At 39.5% G+C, this 19,178-nt stretch overlaps 1 pseudogene; it reads left to right on the forward strand.

Moving 5' to 3' along the window:
• Window positions 1–893: 893 nt before the first annotated feature.
• Window positions 894–17,853, forward strand: LOC139479555 (uncharacterized; annotated as a pseudogene).
• Window positions 17,854–19,178: the final 1,325 nt, after the last annotated feature.

The following is a 19,178-nucleotide window of genomic DNA, read 5'->3' on the forward strand; positions in this document are numbered from 1 at the left end:
GCTCACCTGTCAGTGTCAGGACATGCACCGAGTACGGTAAGAACGTATATGGCCGGTATCTCAACGTACCATAGGCTACACAGCATGGAAGACCGCACCGGCCACTTTATTACTACTAAAATGATTACGGGGATGCAAAAGTGTCAGGGGAGGCAGGATCACAGAAAACCAATAACAATAGACCTGCACAAAGTAATTGTAAACAACCTGCAATTTGTCTGCTCTTCTACCTATGAAGTAAGATTGTTCAAAGCAGTATATTGCTTGGCCTTCTTTGGTTTCTTTCGGGTGAGTGAACTCGTGCAAACCCAACTTTCTCAGCCAGGGTGCGCTTTCTTGGACCTAGAAGTCCAAGACACGACTAAGACAGTAACAGTCGCTCTAAGGCATTCAAAAACGGACAGGCACTCACATGGCATAGTTTCCATTTCCGCCATACCTGGCCACAATCTGTGTCCAGTGGCTGCAGTTAAAGCATACCTAATAGTTCGATCACAGGGTCAGACTCAAGCTTTCGTACACTTTGATAAATCTCCCCTGACCAGGTATCAATTTCAGGCCGTGCTAAAAAGAGCACTGGCGCATAGCGGCATCTGCACAGCAGCATACTCTTCGCATTCCTTCAGGATTGGCGCAGCAACAACAGCAGCCGGTAACGGAGTGAGTTCAGATTTGATACAGCACTTTGGTAGGTGGGGGTCAGAATGTTATAAAAGCTATATACGCATACCTGCAAACATTTAAATCGCCAACCATACAAGAACGGTTTTCTTCCTATTGATTCATGTTTCAGTATGGTTGATTGGGTCCAGCTTCCTGACCCGGGCGAGAGAGCACCTACAGGACAGTGACTTCGGTATTCCAGGGGATGTCTCTGGTTGGCAAGGGGCGGCATGAGGTGGGAGGAGCTGACCGAGCTGATAGATGCCCAGGTCAAAGCAATGCAGACACCACCAAAGGCGGTGGTGATTCACCTTGGTTCGAACGACCTGGGAAAGGTAACCACGTGTCAGCTATATCATGAGATCAAGCTGGCACTCCTGAGGATACACCTCCTCCTACCTGGTGCGGTCATTCTGTGGTCAGACATGCTGCCACGAAGGTACTGGCATGTAGCCAGCCGTGCCCGGGACCTGGACGGGGCCAGGCAGAAGCTGAACAGACGAGTCGGGAACAGGGCCCGTGAGCTTGGGGGGATACGGGTTCCCCACACAGTGTTCAACCGGCAGGAGCAGCAACTGTACCTGCGTGACGGGGTTCATTTGTCACCGGCCGGACTTGATCTTTTCACACAAAATATTGGCAGCTCCCTTTCCGCGGTATGCTTGTAGGAAACATTTTCAGTATAGGATAACACGGTGGGTGTACATGGGCGCGAATGGTCGTGGTTGTGGGGAAGCACCTTGGTGCTTGTGGCGGGGTGCTGGTGGACTGCATTACAAGTTACATTTGGCGTCTTGGGATACATCCCAAATTATAAATTATTTAGGATAGGGTTACCCGCTTTACAGCAGGAACCAATTTATCCATTCTGCTTTACAGCAGATGGCTTAGCGTCCGCTTTACAGCGGATGGTCAGCTTGGCAACAATAGTTGCCCTCGCTCATGGTTTGGCAATGGTACTTGCCTGGCAGCGATAGCTGCATAGCAACATGGGTTGCTTGGCAACGGTAGTTGCAGGGCAGCGGGCGCTGCATTGGTAAGCAACATGGGTTGCTTGGCAACGGTAGTTGCAGGGCAGCAGGCGCTGCATTGGTAAGCAACATGGGTTGCTTGGCAACGGTTGTTGCAGGGCAGCGGTTGCTGCAGTTGGGGTTGCTTAACAGGGGTTAAGCTCATTGCCGTAGTCCACCAGTACCTCCACATCCGCGACCATTTCATCCAATAATATCTCTTGTCTTAATTTGAAGCTCCGCTATCATGCATGATGGCGGAGCCTGTCATAATGGAGCCATGTCCTTATATAATAGCATTTAGTGATTAGAACTAAATGCCTTTATGTTAGGCTTGGCACAGTTGCTAATAATATTACAGCGAAATACCTTCATTCCGTGCGGCTACGTGCCGTTTTGCATGGTGCCATCGTCTCTGGCCTAGATCCGCTCTTGGCACGTCCGGTAAAGGAGCGTTTGTTTATATTTTCTATGACCTGTTGTAGCGTGACATCAGCTCACGCAGCACTTGCTCTCCAGCTTTCAGCCGTACAACACATAGTTATATTCGCGCATTCATCTAGAGTTCGTTGCACCCACCCACCCACCCACCCTGTTATCCTTAATTCCAAGTTATTCAAGCTTTGCAGTTGTCAATTGGTGGAAATTTACTGGAGCATAATGTTTGTATATAATGATGTTGTCATGAATAAAATGTTGCGGATGGGCGGGGTGCTGGTGGACTGCATTACAAGTTACATTTGGCGTCTTGGGATACATCCCAAATTATAAATTATTTAGGATAGGGTTACCCGCTTTACAGCAGGAACCAATTTATCCATTCTGCTTTACAGCAGATGGCTTAGCGTCCGCTTTACAGCGGATGGTCAGCTTGGCAACAATAGTTGCCCTCGCTCATGGTTTGGCAATGGTACTTGCCTGGCAGCGATAGCTGCATAGCAACATGGGTTGCTTGGCAACGGTAGTTGCAGGGCAGCGGGCGCTGCATTGGTAAGCAACATGGGTTGCTTGGCAACGGTAGTTGCAGGGCAGCAGGCGCTGCATTGGTAAGCAACATGGGTTGCTTGGCAACGGTTGTTGCAGGGCAGCGGTTGCTGCAGTTGGGGTTGCTTAACAGGGGTTAAGCTCATTGCCGTAGTCCACCAGTACCTCCACATCCGCGACCATTTCATCCAATAATATCTCTTGTCTTAATTTGAAGCTCCGCTATCATGCATGATGGCGGAGCCTGTCATAATGGAGCCATGTCCTTATATAAATTATAATCATCACGTTTTAGTAGAGTACATATAACTTCTTGACTGCGGGCCTCGCGTTCTTTAGCTGATACTTCCGTGTACTGCAACATTCCATAGTTCGATATGTCTTGTTGATGTTGGGGGAAAACGTTTGAAACAGGTTACATGTAGTAGAGCGTGACAACCATACCTGCTTGTTACACCTGGTGTTTTATTATATGGGATGTGATGTCACGAACCGCCTTCTCTCATTCACAGCGTGACAGGTGATGCATTAAAGACTCACCACATTAAATAGAACTTACAAATTTTACACACAAGAAGATAGCAAATGTATGAGCCACCCGCTTAAATAATTAAATGAATACATTATTATTATTAAAACATTGATAAAGAGAATGATACACCAAACGCATTAAAATACATCTATTTGACACGATACATTAGCCATTATCTAAAATGCATTTTCAGGTTTTGGCACTTGAGAACAATATTTCTTGGCAGGACACAATTAAACACATTTTCTCCACATCATTAAAATAAGTATTGCACCGTTCCCTACATTTCTCTAATAGTCTAGGGGTATAACAAAACATGACACTCATCTTCAACAGCATCTTTACAACTTCCATGAAGTGGATTTAGTATATCCACGTACTTGAAAAATTACATTCAGTTGAGATGGAATATATTGTCATCTATAAGCATATACATTTATACCGTCTTACTGCTGAAATGACAATTCTGAGTCACTAAAGAGTACAAATGTATCTTCACAGCATTCAGAAGAAGTTTACGGCAGATTTTGATTTTTATATCTTAGATATTCATCTGTCTTTATACACATTTTAGAGTATGTTTAGACAAAGTGACATTTTAATAGCATTTAGTCAATCATTTCTGATGTCGTTACACTTTTGTTTAGTATCAGATGTCCGGGCGAAACTATAAATTTAACAAAATAAAATCTATCTTGGTAGATTAATACCTGGTAGCTGTGTAGAAATATTTATACCTTGGATCAGACATTGTGAAATCTTTGAGGTCCATATCCTGAAGCTTAATACAAAGCTAAACAACCTTTGGGAGATAAACACCATAAAACGTTGCACATATTAGAATATATCAAAACAACATAAACATAAGTTTTATCAACAGTTGTGTATGTGTTTTCTAGCAAAAACAAATGTTGAAAAGGGGTTTAATAAATATATTTCGAATAGTGACGAACTCATATTAAGGAGACGTTTTTAATAGAATCACATACTATAGTCAAAGTTAGAATTTGGAAACGGTTTAGATACCTTGCCTGTAGGAAACACAACACATACCATATCCCCATCGGCCTTACATAATATAACAGCAATGTTTCTGACCATAGATCTTTCTAAACAAAAGTTTCTATAAAAAAGTGTTTGACAAGAAAGTGTTATATGTAAGGCATATATGAATACCCACAAAAAAACGTTTGACTTCCTGAAACAATTTCCACCACATTCATTGACAACGTTTCTATTAGGATATATTTCAAAATTAACATTTAACTAGCTACAGTTACCATACTCCCTCATCCGTTTATTGTACAATATGTCTAAAATCTACATTCCAATACATTCAAATACGTATACTTCTATTCATAGAAATATGTCGTTATGTGTTGTTTTTGTTAGGTGATTATGTTTAAACAGGTCACAGATACTATGGCGTGACACGCTCAGCCGCTTCTCGCATACGATCCCTTGTCATGTGGCCTGTTATGTCACGGAACTCCTTCCCTCATACACATCCAGCTTTATCATATAATACATACATATTTTAGACATAAGAACATAACAAAATGTATAAGCGATACGTTTAGGGTTATGAGACACCATCTATACAGTAAATAAATACGACATTATTATTAAAACATTCATAAGTAGAATAATGCAGCAAAAGCATTAAAATACATGTGACTGACTCATAAAACATTTTCCATTATCTAAAATTCATTTCGTGTTTTTGGCAGTTTAGAACAAGATGTCTTGCCTGGACAGAATAAAACACATATTCTCCACATCATTAAGAAAATAGGGAAAACTATAGTCCCTTTCTGTGCATTATCGGGTGTGTGTGTGTGTGTGTGTGTGTGTGTGTGTGTGTGTGTGTGTGTGTGTGTGTGTGTGTGTGTGTGTGTGGTATATATCTTTGAGTGCCCTCTTGGATTCCAGTTTCTCTTGTTAATAACAGGACACTTGTTTGTCCAAATTAAATAAAATGTGAGAGTCTATGTTGTGGTAAAACGGATAATTGTTTGTAACAACACTTTCCACTGACCAAGGGGATGGGGTCTATCCCGATCGTGGGGTATATGTTCTAAATCCAATAACATTGCATAGCTCTGTTATGAACTGTGAGGTAGTCGGCACGGTGCTCTGTCGGGTGTCTTTTAGACTAGGATTGTGGACTGTAAGTGTCCACCACATCCATTCGAAAATCCAAACCTTTAGATTTGGATACAATCACACATATTTTAATGTTGATACACCAGCAGTTAAGAGAGAGTCAAGCAGTAAATTCAAAGCACTGGTAAAATGTCACCAGCATTAGCTAAAATACCAATAATTGATTATCTACGTTAACAATCAAATCGTTGATAAACAGGTTGAACAATAGGGGTGATAGGAGGCATCCTTGGCGTAATCAACACTTGACACCAAACCATGAGGTTGATGCATCATTAAACTATATCAGCTTTTGTAGCTAAAATACTTTAATTAAACTATCAATTAACTTATGCATCAAGATGAATGAGACTAACTATTCTAATGCACGTTTAAACTTACAACAGGTATAGCGAAGTAAAAAAATGTAACCAGTATTGACCAAAAAGTCTTACCATCCAGTTTAAAGATATATATTCAAACAAATTTCATTTCACAAATGAGAAGGATAAAGGATATGCTTTGTTGTAATTACCCTCAAACATTTTCAGTGAATTATTCCAATGAAACTCTAATCAGGCTGCAAGCGCCTAATGGGCACAGCAGGAATACATTACACTTAAGGTCACCGATACAGGAATAGAACTGTAGTTTGTAGATTATGTAGACACAATCATAGGTTTTACATGTACGAATAATCACTGTCAATAGTTATAAATTATGTGATACTGTGTCAAAATTATCAAGACTATAGTTGAAGTCATCAACAAAATAATAAAACGTGTGGTTCGTAATCACAAGGATATTGTAAATAACAACATGAATGAATTAAGTGTATTGATAATGTTAACATCTCACAGGTATAGAATATTAGGTTGGAGGAGTTGCCTCCCTTCCATTTGAACCTGTGGACATATACTGTTACCAGTGACTGTTCTGTCCCAACACAGGCTGTGTGTTACGATGGGTGGTTGTCTTTTCGCAATTGTTAACGGGTATAAGTTTACATTGTAAATTGTGAATGAATCACGGTAAAGTGTTTAGTTTTGTTGACATCCGGTATACAATATGGAGGAGGTACCTTAGCTTGTGCAGTCAGGAGTTCAGGTATATATTATAATCTTAAAAAAGCATATCCATGTATATAGGGCAAAACTGCTGAAATGACAATTTTGAGTCATGATAAAACTCATGTGAATCTTCCCAGCATTCAGACTAAGAAGCTTACCAGATATTTTAGTTAAATATCTTAGATATTTAACTGTGCTAAATGCATATGATACATTTTAATAAGTTTTAATAATTCATTGCTGATATAGATACACTTATTGTTTGCAGTTAGATGTCGGGGCTTAACTGTAAATGTGACGAAATTAAAGTTGGTTTGATAGATTAAGAAAACATAAGATATAATAAAGCCTTATTATTTGGTTTACAACGTACGAGATATCAGTTAAACAATTTACAATATGTATGACACACACACATACGCACACCTACTCACTCTAATATAGATAAATAAATAAATAAATAAATAAATAAATAAATAAATAAATAAATAAATAAATAAATAAATAAATAAATAAATAAATAAATAAATAAATAAATAAATAAATAAATAAATAAATAAATAAATAAATAAATAAATAAATAAATAAATAACCCCTGCTTCACATGTGCCTGTGTCGGGGTGTTCAGTCCCCATTAATAGCATGATTGCATGAACTTCACACATTATGCATGTCTGAGTAAAGGTATGATTAATTATACACAGTTGCCAGACATGAATCTAACAAGCTATTTTCAGTTCTGTCAAATGTATATTTTGGCCTGACATCTAATAGATCTTCTGTTTTACCAAGGAATAATGTACTCTGAAACCATCCCAAACGGTTGCGTGGTCAGATCAAACTATACAAGATGCTTTGTGATGAGCAAAATGAATTTCGAAAATAACGTTCCAAAACTGGGCGTGAAGCAGCGTCTCGGAAAACAGACGCTAGTGCATGAGTGAGTGAGTGAGTGAGTGAGTGAGTATGGTTTTACGCCACTTTTAGCAATATTGCAGCAATATCACGGCGGGGGACACCAGAAATGGGCTTCACACATTGTGCCCATGTGGGGAATCGAGCCCGGCTAAATTACAACTGACTTGTATAAAAGGCAACGTGCATAATGCTATAATAATTTAGAAGTGTTGGCAACCGTTGTGTGAGGATTGATGTCCAGTGTGGATTACGCCAAGGATGCCTCCTGTCAAACCTGTTATTCAATCTGTTCATCAATGATTTGATTGTTTCTATCAAAGAATTGTCTGTATGCGTTAACAATGATAAACAATGTTTTAGTGTAGCTGATGCAATCATACTTTTAGCAGAAAATGCCCGTGATTTGACACTCTGAACTGCTGGTGTATCAACAACTATTCGGAGGAAACACCGTCCTTTGTACAGAAGAGTTTTTGATGGCGAGCCAAAACAGGAGATGATAAATCTACGTATTGACGTAGTGTTCTGTTATATCATTACCCAAAATGTAACAATAAATTGAACAAACCTTTATCTTCTCTTACACAGGATTGATGTATAATAATCAGGACACTAATTTCTAGGGCATATATAATATAATAACTTATTTACACGCACCGGTTTACACATGTGTACAATTGTTTGTTGTTTAACTACGTACTCAGCAATAGTCTAGCCATTTGACAGTAGTATGTAGTGAGTGAGTGAGTTGGGTTTCACGCCGTTTTTAACGGTATTCCAGTTATAGTACGGCGTGTCAGCCTAATGTGGGAGGAAAGCCCGAAGTGATGCAGGTCTCAGACGTTTACCACTTCGGTGAAACCAACGAGCACGGGTGTGGTGCTGACAAACCTAGAAACATAATCAGGGCGAACCGGGATTCGAACCAACAATCATAAGTTTCTGGCGTGCCCAAGGGACGCAATTCTGCACAGCGAATCGCGGAGCCTTAGACGACTCGGCCATCCGTGCCCCCTAGCGTCAGTCTGTAAATAATCGAGTATGGATCAGTCAGTCTAGTGATTAACATCATGAACATCAATCTACGTAAGTGGGATACGACATGCATCAACCAATCCCAGGGGTGGGTGGTATGTCTACAAATATGATCAAATGCATATGTTTGTTAACATGTAACATAAAATAACTTGGTACAATTGCGACATTTACATCAAGTCTAGATGTATTTTGCTATAATAATTGAGAAGTGTTGGCAAGTGTTGTGTGAGGATTGATCTGCTTCATGGTTTGATGTCAAGTGTGGATTACGCCAAGGATGCCTCCTGTCATACCTGTCATTCAATCTGCTCATCAATGATTGCTGAGGTTGACAATTTTGTAAATACACAAAGAATTATGTCCACCTTCTCCTATATGCGCGAGGAACAAGGTACATGTACGTACTCTTACTACATGTGTTCGTTACAATGCATGGCAAGGAAGAGGGAAGGTGAAACGTGTTTCAGCAAAACACAATGCGGTCACTTCCGTGTCAAACGTACTTTAGTTTCTCACATTTGCTGCTACACCTTGGTAAGTCACATATGCTTTGTATGGAGCCCGTCAGAGTCATACCAGGGTAGAACAGGCAGAACAAGAACCGACAAATGAGCATCGGGTGATTTCCGGGGTTTTATTCAGATGAACAATCGACTTTGTATGTGTGTGTGACGGATTGCGCCAGTATGGCAGGGTACGTAACTTTTTCGCCTGATATATTCACCATTTATGATATGATTTAGTCGGTAACGTACAAAGGACTCTGTTTTGGCAGATGTTTCTTTTGATAATGAAAGGGTTTTGTCGCTTATACTTAAAACATGATCTTGCTGAGTTTATGTCTCTGTGCAATATTACTGATGGTGGGGTTATACAAAGTTCACTCTCTCACTCATTTCAGTCGCCATATTTTGATACCAAATACAAATATTATCGTAGTACTGAATATTTCCTGAGAATTCTAATTTATGTTTCTTACTCTTTAATTCTGGTTATGTGTTCGTAAAAGTGCCATATGCACACACCAACTTTGTTTCATATATTATGATAACATCAAAATAGTGAGTGAATGAGTTGGGTTTAACGCCGCTTTTAACATCATTCCAGTTATATCACGGCGTGTCAGCCTAATGTGGGAGGAAAGCCCGAAGTGATGTAGGTCTCAGACGTTTACCACTTCGGTGAAACCCACGAGCACGGGTATGGTGCTGACAAACCTAGAAAATTCTAAATTTCATTTGGTGTTTTGGCAGTTAAGAACAAGATGTCTTGCCTGGACAGGATAAAACACATATTCTCCACATCATTAAAAAAATAGGGAAAACTATAGTCCCTTTCTGTGCATTATCGGGTGTGTGTGTGTGTGTGTGTGTGTGTGTGTGTGTGTGTGTGTGTGTGTGCGTGTGTGTGTGTGTGTGTGTGTGTGTGTAGTATATATCTTTGAGTGCCCTCTTGGATTCCAGTTTCTCTTGTTAATAACAGGACACTTGTTTGTCCAAATTAAATAAAATGTGAGAGTCTATGTTGTGGTAAAACGGATAATTGTTTGTAACAACACTTTCCACTGACCAAGGGGATGGGGTCTATCCCGATCGTGGGGTATATGTTCTAAATCCAATAACATTGCATAGCTCTGTTATGAACTGTGAGGTAGTCGGCACGGTGCTCTGTCGGGTGTCTTTTAGACTAGGATTGTGGACTGTAAGTGTCCACCACATCCATTCGAAAATCCAAACCTTTAGATTTGGATACAATCACACATATTTTAATGTTGATACACCAGCAGTTAAGAGAGAGTCAAGCAGTAAATTCAAAGCACTGGTAAAATGTCATCAGCATTAGCTAAAATACCAATAATTGATTATCTACGTTAACAATCAAATCGTTGATAAACAGGTTGAACAATAGGGGTGATAGGAGGCATCCTTGGCGTAATCAACACTTGACACCAAACCATGAGGTTGATGCATCATTAAACTATATCAGCTTTTGTAGCTAAAATACTTTAATTAAACTATCAATTAACTTATGCATCAAGATGAATGAGACTAACTATTCTAATGGACGTTTAAACTTACAACAGGTATAGCGAAGTAAAAAAATGTAACCAGTATTGACCAAAAAGTCTTACCATCCAGTTTAAAGATATATATTCAAACAAATTTCATTTCACAAATGAGAAAGATAAAGGATATGCTTTGTTGTAATTACCCTCAAACATTTTCAGTGAATTATTCCAATGAAACTCTAATCAGGCTGCAAGCGCCTAATGGGCACAGCAGGAATACATTACACTTAAGGTCACCGATACAGGAATAGAACTGTAGTTTGTAGATTATGTAGACACAATCATAGGTTTTACATGTACGAATAATCACTGTCAATAGTTATAAATTATGTGATACTGTGTCAAAATTATCAAAACTATAGTTGAAGTCATCAACAAAATAATAAAACGTGTGGTTCGTAATCACAAGGATATTGTAAATAACAACATGAATGAATTAAGTGTATTGATAATGTTAACATCTCACAGGTATAGAATATTAGGTTGGAGGAGTTGCCTCCCTTCCATTTGAACCTGTGGACATATACTGTTACCAGTGACTGTTCTGTCCCAACACAGGCTGTGTGTTACGATGGGTGGTTGTCTTTTCGCAATTGTTAACGGGTATAAGTTTACATTGTAAATTGTGAATGAATCACGGTAAAGTGTTTAGTTTTGTTGACATCCGGTATACAATATGGAGGAGGTACCTTAGCTTGTGCAGTCAGGAGTTCAGGTATATATTATAATCTTAAAAAAGCATATCCATGTATATAGGGCAAAACTGCTGAAATGACAATTTTGAGTCATGATAAAACTCATGTGAATCTTCCCAGCATTCAGACTAAGAAGCTTACCAGATATTTTAGTTAAATATCTTAGATATTTAACTGTGCTAAATGCATATGATACATTTTAATAAGTTTTAATAATTCATTGCTGATATAGATACACTTATTGTTTGCAGTTAGATGTCGGGGCTTAACTGTAAATGTGACGAAATTAAAGTTGGTTTGATAGATTAAGAAAACATAAGATATAATAAAGCCTTATTATTTGGTTTACAACGTACGAGATATCAGTTAAACAATTTACAATATGTATGACACACACACATACGCACACCTACTCACTCTAATATAGATAAATAAATAAATAAATAAATAAATAAATAAATAAATAAATAAATAAATAAATAAATAAATAAATAAATAAATAAATAAATAAATAAATAAATAAATAAATAAATAAATAACCCCTGCTTCACATGTGCCTGTGTCGGGGTGTTCAGTCCCCATTAATAGCATGATTGCATGAACTTCACACATTATGCATGTCTGAGTAAAGGTATGATTAATTATACACAGTTGCCAGACATGAATCTAACAAGCTATTTTCAGTTCTGTCAAATGTATATTTTGGCCTGACATCTAATAGATCTTCTGTTTTACCAAGGAATAATGTACTCTGAAACCATCCCAAACGGTTGCGTGGTCAGATCAAACTATACAAGATGCTTTGTGATGAGCAAAATGAATTTCGAAAATAACGTTCCAAAACTGGGCGTGAAGCAGCGTCTCGGAAAACAGACGCTAGTGCGTGAGTGAGTGAGTGAGTGAGTGAGTGAGTATGGTTTTACGCCACTTTTAGCAATATTGCAGCAATATCACGGCGGGGGACACCAGAAATGGGCTTCACACATTGTGCCCATGTGGGGAATCGAGCCCGGCTAAATTACAACTGACTTGTATAAAAGGCAACGTGCATAATGCTATAATAATTTAGAAGTGTTGGCAACTGTTGTGTGAGGATTGATGTCCAGTGTGGATTACGCCAAGGATGCCTCCTGTCAAACCTGTTATTCAATCTGTTCATCAATGATTTGATTGTTTCTATCAAAGAATTGTCTGTGGGCGTTAACAATGATAAACAATGTTTTAGTGTAGCTGATGCAATCATACTTTTAGCAGAAAATGCCCGTGATTTGACACTCTGAACTGCTGGTGTATCAACAACTATTCGGAGGAAACACCGTCCTTTGTACAGAAGAGTTTTTGATGGCGAGCCAAACCAGGAGATGATAAATCTACGTATTGACGTAGTGTTCTGTTATATCATTACCCAAAATGTAACAATAAATTGAACAAACCTTTATCTTCTCTTACACAGGATTGATGTATAATAGTCAGGACACTAATTTCTAGGGCATATATAATATAATATCTTATTTACATGCACCGGTTTACACATGTGTACAATTGTTTGTTGTTTAACTACGCACTCAGCAATAGTCTAGCCATTTGACAGTAGTATGTAGTGAGTGAGTGAGTTGGGTTTCACACCGTTTTTAACGGTATTCCAGTTATTGCACGGCGTGTCAGCCTAATGTGGGAGGAAAGCCCGAAGTGATGCAGGTCTCAGACGTTTACCACTTCGGTGAAACCAACGAGCACGGGTATGGTGCTGACAAACCTAGAAACAAAATCAGGGCGAACCGGGATTCGAACCAACAATCATAAGTTTCTGGCGTGCCCAAGGGACGCAACTCTGCACAGCGAATCGCGGAGCCTTAGACAACTAGCCCCCTAGCGTCAGTCTGTAAATAATCGAGTATGGATCAGTCAGTCTAGTGATTAACATCATGAACATCAATCTACGTAAGTGGGATACGACATGCATCAACCAATCCCAGGGGTGGGTGGTATGTCTACAAATATGATCAAATGCATATGTTTGTAAACATGTAACATAAAATAACTTGGTACAATTGCGACATTTACATCAAGTCTAGATGTATTTTGCTATAATAATTGAGAAGTGTTGGCAAGTGTTGTGTGAGGATTGATCTGCTTCATGGTTTGATGTCAAGTGTGGATTACGCCAAGGATGCCTCCTGTCATACCTGTCATTCAATCTGCTCATCAATGATTGCTGAGGTTGACAATTTTGTAAATACACAAAGAATTATGTCCACCTTCTCCTATATGCGCGAGGAACAAGGTACATGTACGTACTCTTACTACATGTGTTCGTTACAATGCATGGCAAGGAAGAGGGAAGGTGAAACGTGTTTCAGCAAAACACAATGCGGTCACTTCCGTGTCAAACGTACTTTAGTTTCTCACATTTGCTGCTACACCTTGGTAAGTCACATATGCTTTGTATGGAGCCCGTCAGAGTCATACCAGGGTAGAACAGGCAGAACAAGAACCGACAAATGAGCATCGGGTGATTTCCGGGGTTTTATTCAGATGAACAATCGACTTTGTATGTGTGTGTGACGGATTGCGCCAGTATGGCAGGGTACGTAACTTTTTCGCCTGATATATTCACCATTTATGATATGATTTAGTCGGTAACGTACAAAGGACTCTGTTTTGGCAGATGTTTCTTTTGATAATGAAAGGGTTTTGTCGCTTATACTTAAAACATGATCTTGCTGAGTTTATGTCTCTGTGCAATATTACTGATGGTGGGGTTATACAAAGTTCACTCTCTCACTCATTTCAGTCGCCATATTTTGATACCAAATACAAATATTATCGTAGTACTGAATATTTCCTGAGAATTCTAATTTATGTTTCTTACTCTTTAATTCTGGTTATGTGTTCGTAAAAGTGCCATATGCACACACCAACTTTGTTTCATATATTATGATAACATCAAAATAGTGAGTGAATGAGTTGGGTTTAACGCCGCTTTTAACATCATTCCAGTTATATCACGGCGTGTCAGCCCAATGTGGGAGGAAAGCCCGAAGTGATGTAGGTCTCAGACGTTTACCACATCGGTGAAACCCACGAGCACGGGTATGGTGCTGACAAACCTAGAAACATAATCTTGGCGAACCAGGATTCGAACCCACAATCATAGGTTTCTGGCGTGCCCAAGGGACGCAACTCTGCACAGCGAATCGCGGCGCCTTAGACGACTGGGCAACCTGTGTCCCTTCATAGCATTGATGTGTGGAGATAAAGAGTAGTTCTTAGTTGCTTCATTTGCATATTTATCGGCTCGTGATCAAGTATATGTCACTAAGAGACAGGTCACTACTTAAAACACTTTCCATTCTGTCATAATTTCTATTTACAAGTATATTTCATGTTATTCTATGTAGAGGAAAATGGCAAAATTTAGATTTGGTAAGGAATAGAAGGATCTTGGTACCATAACTGAGCATGAACTAAATCTTATAAAGACGGAACGGTCGGGTAGCCTTGTAGTTAAAGCGTTCGCTCGTCACGCCGAAGACCCGGGTTCGAATCCAGACATGGGTACAATGTGTGAAGCCCATTTCTCACTCTTATAAAGACGACATTTACCATAAATGGGACACAAATATTGCATGCATCGCGTCGTTTAAGTCTTTTTGACGTCGATACAACTATTTTCTTCCTGTTTTCCTGTTAAAAGAGTTTTTTTACACAGAACATCATAACTTAGAACATCATAACTTTCAACTTCCTCTTTTGGAATAGAAACCTGCCAAAAATATAAAAAAATTGAAATTACCGGCAACTATTACGAAAAAAATATTATTGATAAAGACGGACACGTATGTGTCGAGAACAAAACAGTTCCGCAAGATACCAGTTCGAATCAGCGTTCTCAGATAACTTAGCTTACTCAAATGCAGCACTTGCTATGATATTTGTTTAACAATATGTATCTTTCAGCCCTCGTATTTGTTTTCACTGCTGGGAATGTCATGATGGAAAACAAAATGTTATCATGTTTCTATATTTTGATATTAAAAATGTTGATGGATTGCTGTAAGTGCTATTTGGTTGGGCTAACCATCCTGAAGTGTTTGAAGATTACATAATGAAATGGATTTATATCCGATGTATTCAATCTTCTTGTTCCCAATTCCAGCCTGTAGGGATCCCACAAATTGTATCAAATTAAATCATGTTGATACAACCGGCAAACCTACGTGTGAGCTCGGGTGTATTGATGGATGGTTTGGCGACTGCTGTCGGCAGCACTGTCTCGACAGGTGCATTGCTTGTTCCTCTAGAAATACACGTGAGTGCTCGAAGTGTGAATCTGGTCGTTATGGAATCCGATGTGAGTATCTCTGTGGGCAGTGTCATAAGGGCAACTGTTCCATCAAAGGGACGTGTCATGATGGGTGTACGCCTGGCTTCTGGGGAACACGCTGCAGCAATCCGTGTTCTCAACACTGCAAGGATGAAGAAATGGACAGTCACTGTGAACATCATACAGGACATTGCATCTATGGTTGTAAGGACGGATACTTTGGGGGATCCTGTGACGCCATGTGTCCAGATGACTGTGAGGGGTGTAACAGTACAAGCAGAGAGTGCCAAATGTAATGACGGGTTCTAAGGTATTGAATGTTATCATCCTTGTCCACAGAACTGTAGGCAGTGTCTTGATTCAAACACAACATGCAAGACTTGCTCAGATGAGGATGGGATGTGTTCTATAGGTTGCATTCATGGTTTCTATGGCCCGACGTGCAATCAAACATGTCCACAGAATTGCAGATACTGTAACGATTCAGATGTAGGTTGCCTAAAATGTGGCAGAGAAGATGGAGAATGCTCTCAAGGATGCAGGGAACGATATCATGGACGCCACTGTCAACACACGTGTCGTGAGAACTGTCTTCAGTGTAACACGACCAGGGACTGTGACGACTGTATGGTGTCTCAGCGTGGTAGTAACTGCACCCTGTTATGTCACACGTGTCCGTCCGTACGTCAGTATATAAACTGTACAGTGAAGTGTAAAGACGGTATTGATGGAGAAATGCATGACATTACAACTCGCAAGACCAGTTCTAAGGACAACGAGGATTTCTTTGGTACCATCTCAGATCTGATTAACGAAAAAGGTATACCTTGTGTTAGTATGCTTGTAATGTGATTTGGTGTAGTCGATGGTGTAGTCACTGAATTTAATGTTTATTATGTCATTTACATGTGGAGCTAATAATCAACATTTATTAAATTTAAGACTTATACTACTCAAAATAAGTTTCACACCCGATTCGTATATATTACTACTGTTAGTTGTCATGGCATGACATGAGTGTTCTTTGTCTTCTCTTGAGTAGTATACAACGACACAGCACACTAATAAACATCATCGTCGCACATGAAAGGACAGATGTATAAAACACATATTACGTTTCACCTAACTAATAAAAGTAAAATACATTCGCACAAACTCCATGGAGGTATGTGTATAACTAAACGCACACCAGGGACACACACGTGCCTGTAAACTGTATTATCTCTCTTTCCAAACATAAACAATATCTGTCATCATTTTGTTTTTCAGAGTATCTTCTTCCATTTTTGGCCAGTGCCAAAGGTCTCCCTGCCTTCATCTTGTGGAGATGCAAGTAGGTTAAAATAAGTATGGTTATGTGAGCCAATGTGTAAAGTGAGTGAGTGAGTTGGGTTTAACACCGCTTTTAACAGTATTCCAGTTATATCACAGCGTGTCAGCTTAATGCGGGAGGAAAGCCCGAAGTGATGCAGGTCTCAGACGTTAACCACTTCGGTGAAACCCACGAGCACGGGCATGGTGATGGCAAACCTAGAAACATAATCGGAGCGAACCGGGATTCGAATTCACAAACATAGGTTTCTGGCGTGCCCAAGGGACGCAACCCTGCACAGTGAATTGCGGAGCCTTAGACGACTGGGCCACCCGTCTCACCATTGGGTACGTATACAATAGCAATCCGCCAAGTCACAGACAATTACCGCAATTAAGTGTATAACATTAATAATAGAAGCATGGAGTCTGATTTGCTGTATATCTAATACATCCTTGTTTTATTTAGGAAGACCCGAAGGGAAAGACTTTCAGCGATGGACAATGGTTGTTTGGAAGTAAAGACGTCAGAGGAAGAAGTGTTCCAGAAATGTGGAGACGAAAATACACGATGAAGATCTGGACACGAACATGTCTCTCATACCAGCAGGACAGAGACCGCTACCCGACAGGCCCAGATTACCCATTCCTCTTGAAGCAGTAACCAGTGCCGTAGACCATGCCTGTTCCTTACCAGAGACCGGTGCGAGTGGACACTCGTCTTTCGGGTATCTGACGCCTCAACAAACGCAAGACGTAGAACAGCCCAGATACACGTCCTCTAGGACTGATGATGGTGTATACCTTGACGTTCGGCAGAGTCATAACCCGGAACTGGTAGGTGAAACCTCGTTTACTGTCCCAACTGGAGAAGTTGGTAGGAGGCACCTGGCACAAAGACATTCAAGGAAAGATATCAGGACCAGAAAATGTGGAACAAAGCAACTCTCTTTTGATTCTGGCACTTGTTTTGTAACGAATGAGGATCCAGAAACTACAAAGAAGGATAAAGCTGGTAACAGACTGTTCAAAGTACGTGCTCCAGCGTGTAAGAGAACAATGCTAAACCCACGTGGGTCGTGTGAATTTTAAGGCGCACACGATTATGGCGGTCTTATAAAGTAAGGCATTCATAGTATAAAGGTATTTAGTCAAACCTACCTGTGATGATTATAGGTTTCTAAACGTCAATTCATATACAGTCGTAGATGTCGGGCTGATCCTCCTATATTGGTGAGTAGTTATGTATCTTTGAGAATTAAAAATTAAAAATTTAGCTTTGTGTTCAACCTACACGAACTAAATCAAAATTAAATTTATTGACTTCAGCTAATGCCAACATATTGAAAGAAACTTAATATGATGCGAACCGTATAAAACTTTAAGCCTGTAAGTTATAGTCTATTACATAAAAATTGAATACCATTTTATAACGCTTATTATCCATAAACTGGCTAGCTACTTTTGATTTGCTAAACCGGATGACATGTCTGTGGAGATATTTCCGCCATCGAGGAATTCATCTTCCTGTTGCTTGCTGCTGTTTCAATAGTTTCGATACATTCACATTGTTCAGGTATGATGCGTATTGTACTGGGGAGATGAGTGTTTATATTTACCGGTAATGAATCGTGTGATGATTCATACTGAAATGAAACTTTTCTGGCTGCTATTATTTGATTTTCAAATAAAACTGATCGCAAAACCATACAATAATTAGTACTTTTCAAAATGATAAAGCCCGTGATAAGTTAATGAAGAATTGTCCTGGCATAAATTGATTTGAGCCTGGCTTAACTGGATTTCTACACAATGAAATGAGTGTCTGTTTAACAATGGTCCAGCAATATGACGTCATGGGGAAACAATAAATGGGCGCCGTACATCGTATACATGTGGGGAATTCAACAACTTTTAAAAAATCGAAAAAATAAATAAATCGAAGAAGACCTCAAGCAAAACCTCGTACTTGTGTATGTTAATCAGTCGTGTCTTCTGTGATTAGTAAATGAAATGGCTATTTGTCTCTTTTGTTAGTGTTTATGTTTGACATTTTACAACGGTCAGCGTTATTCAAGCAAGATCATTGTAGTCAGAGAAAGCAAAGGTCAATATTAATGGCTGAGGTACAATGACAAGCGTGTCACCGACCACCTGACCACCTGGCCACCCGATCCATGTTGTTGCCTCGTACGACACCCAATAAAGTGATGGTGGACACATCTATACCGATTAACCATGGGACGTTTGATATCTCGATGGATAATTGGTTATAAGGAACCGATTAAATATTTCCTTGAAAAAATTTAGGACAATGAGAAAGGGTCATGAATCCAACCTTCCTGTCGACAATTCCAGATAATAAATTATGATGATGTTTGGCCAAATAGGTTTAAACAAGTCTCATGGACAGGGAA

This window comes from Haliotis cracherodii, unplaced genomic scaffold (assembly GCF_022045235.1).
Source record: "Haliotis cracherodii isolate W230 unplaced genomic scaffold, xgHalCrac1.p SCAF_4, whole genome shotgun sequence".
In the NCBI taxonomy this organism is placed as follows: Eukaryota; Metazoa; Mollusca; class Gastropoda; order Lepetellida; family Haliotidae; genus Haliotis; species Haliotis cracherodii.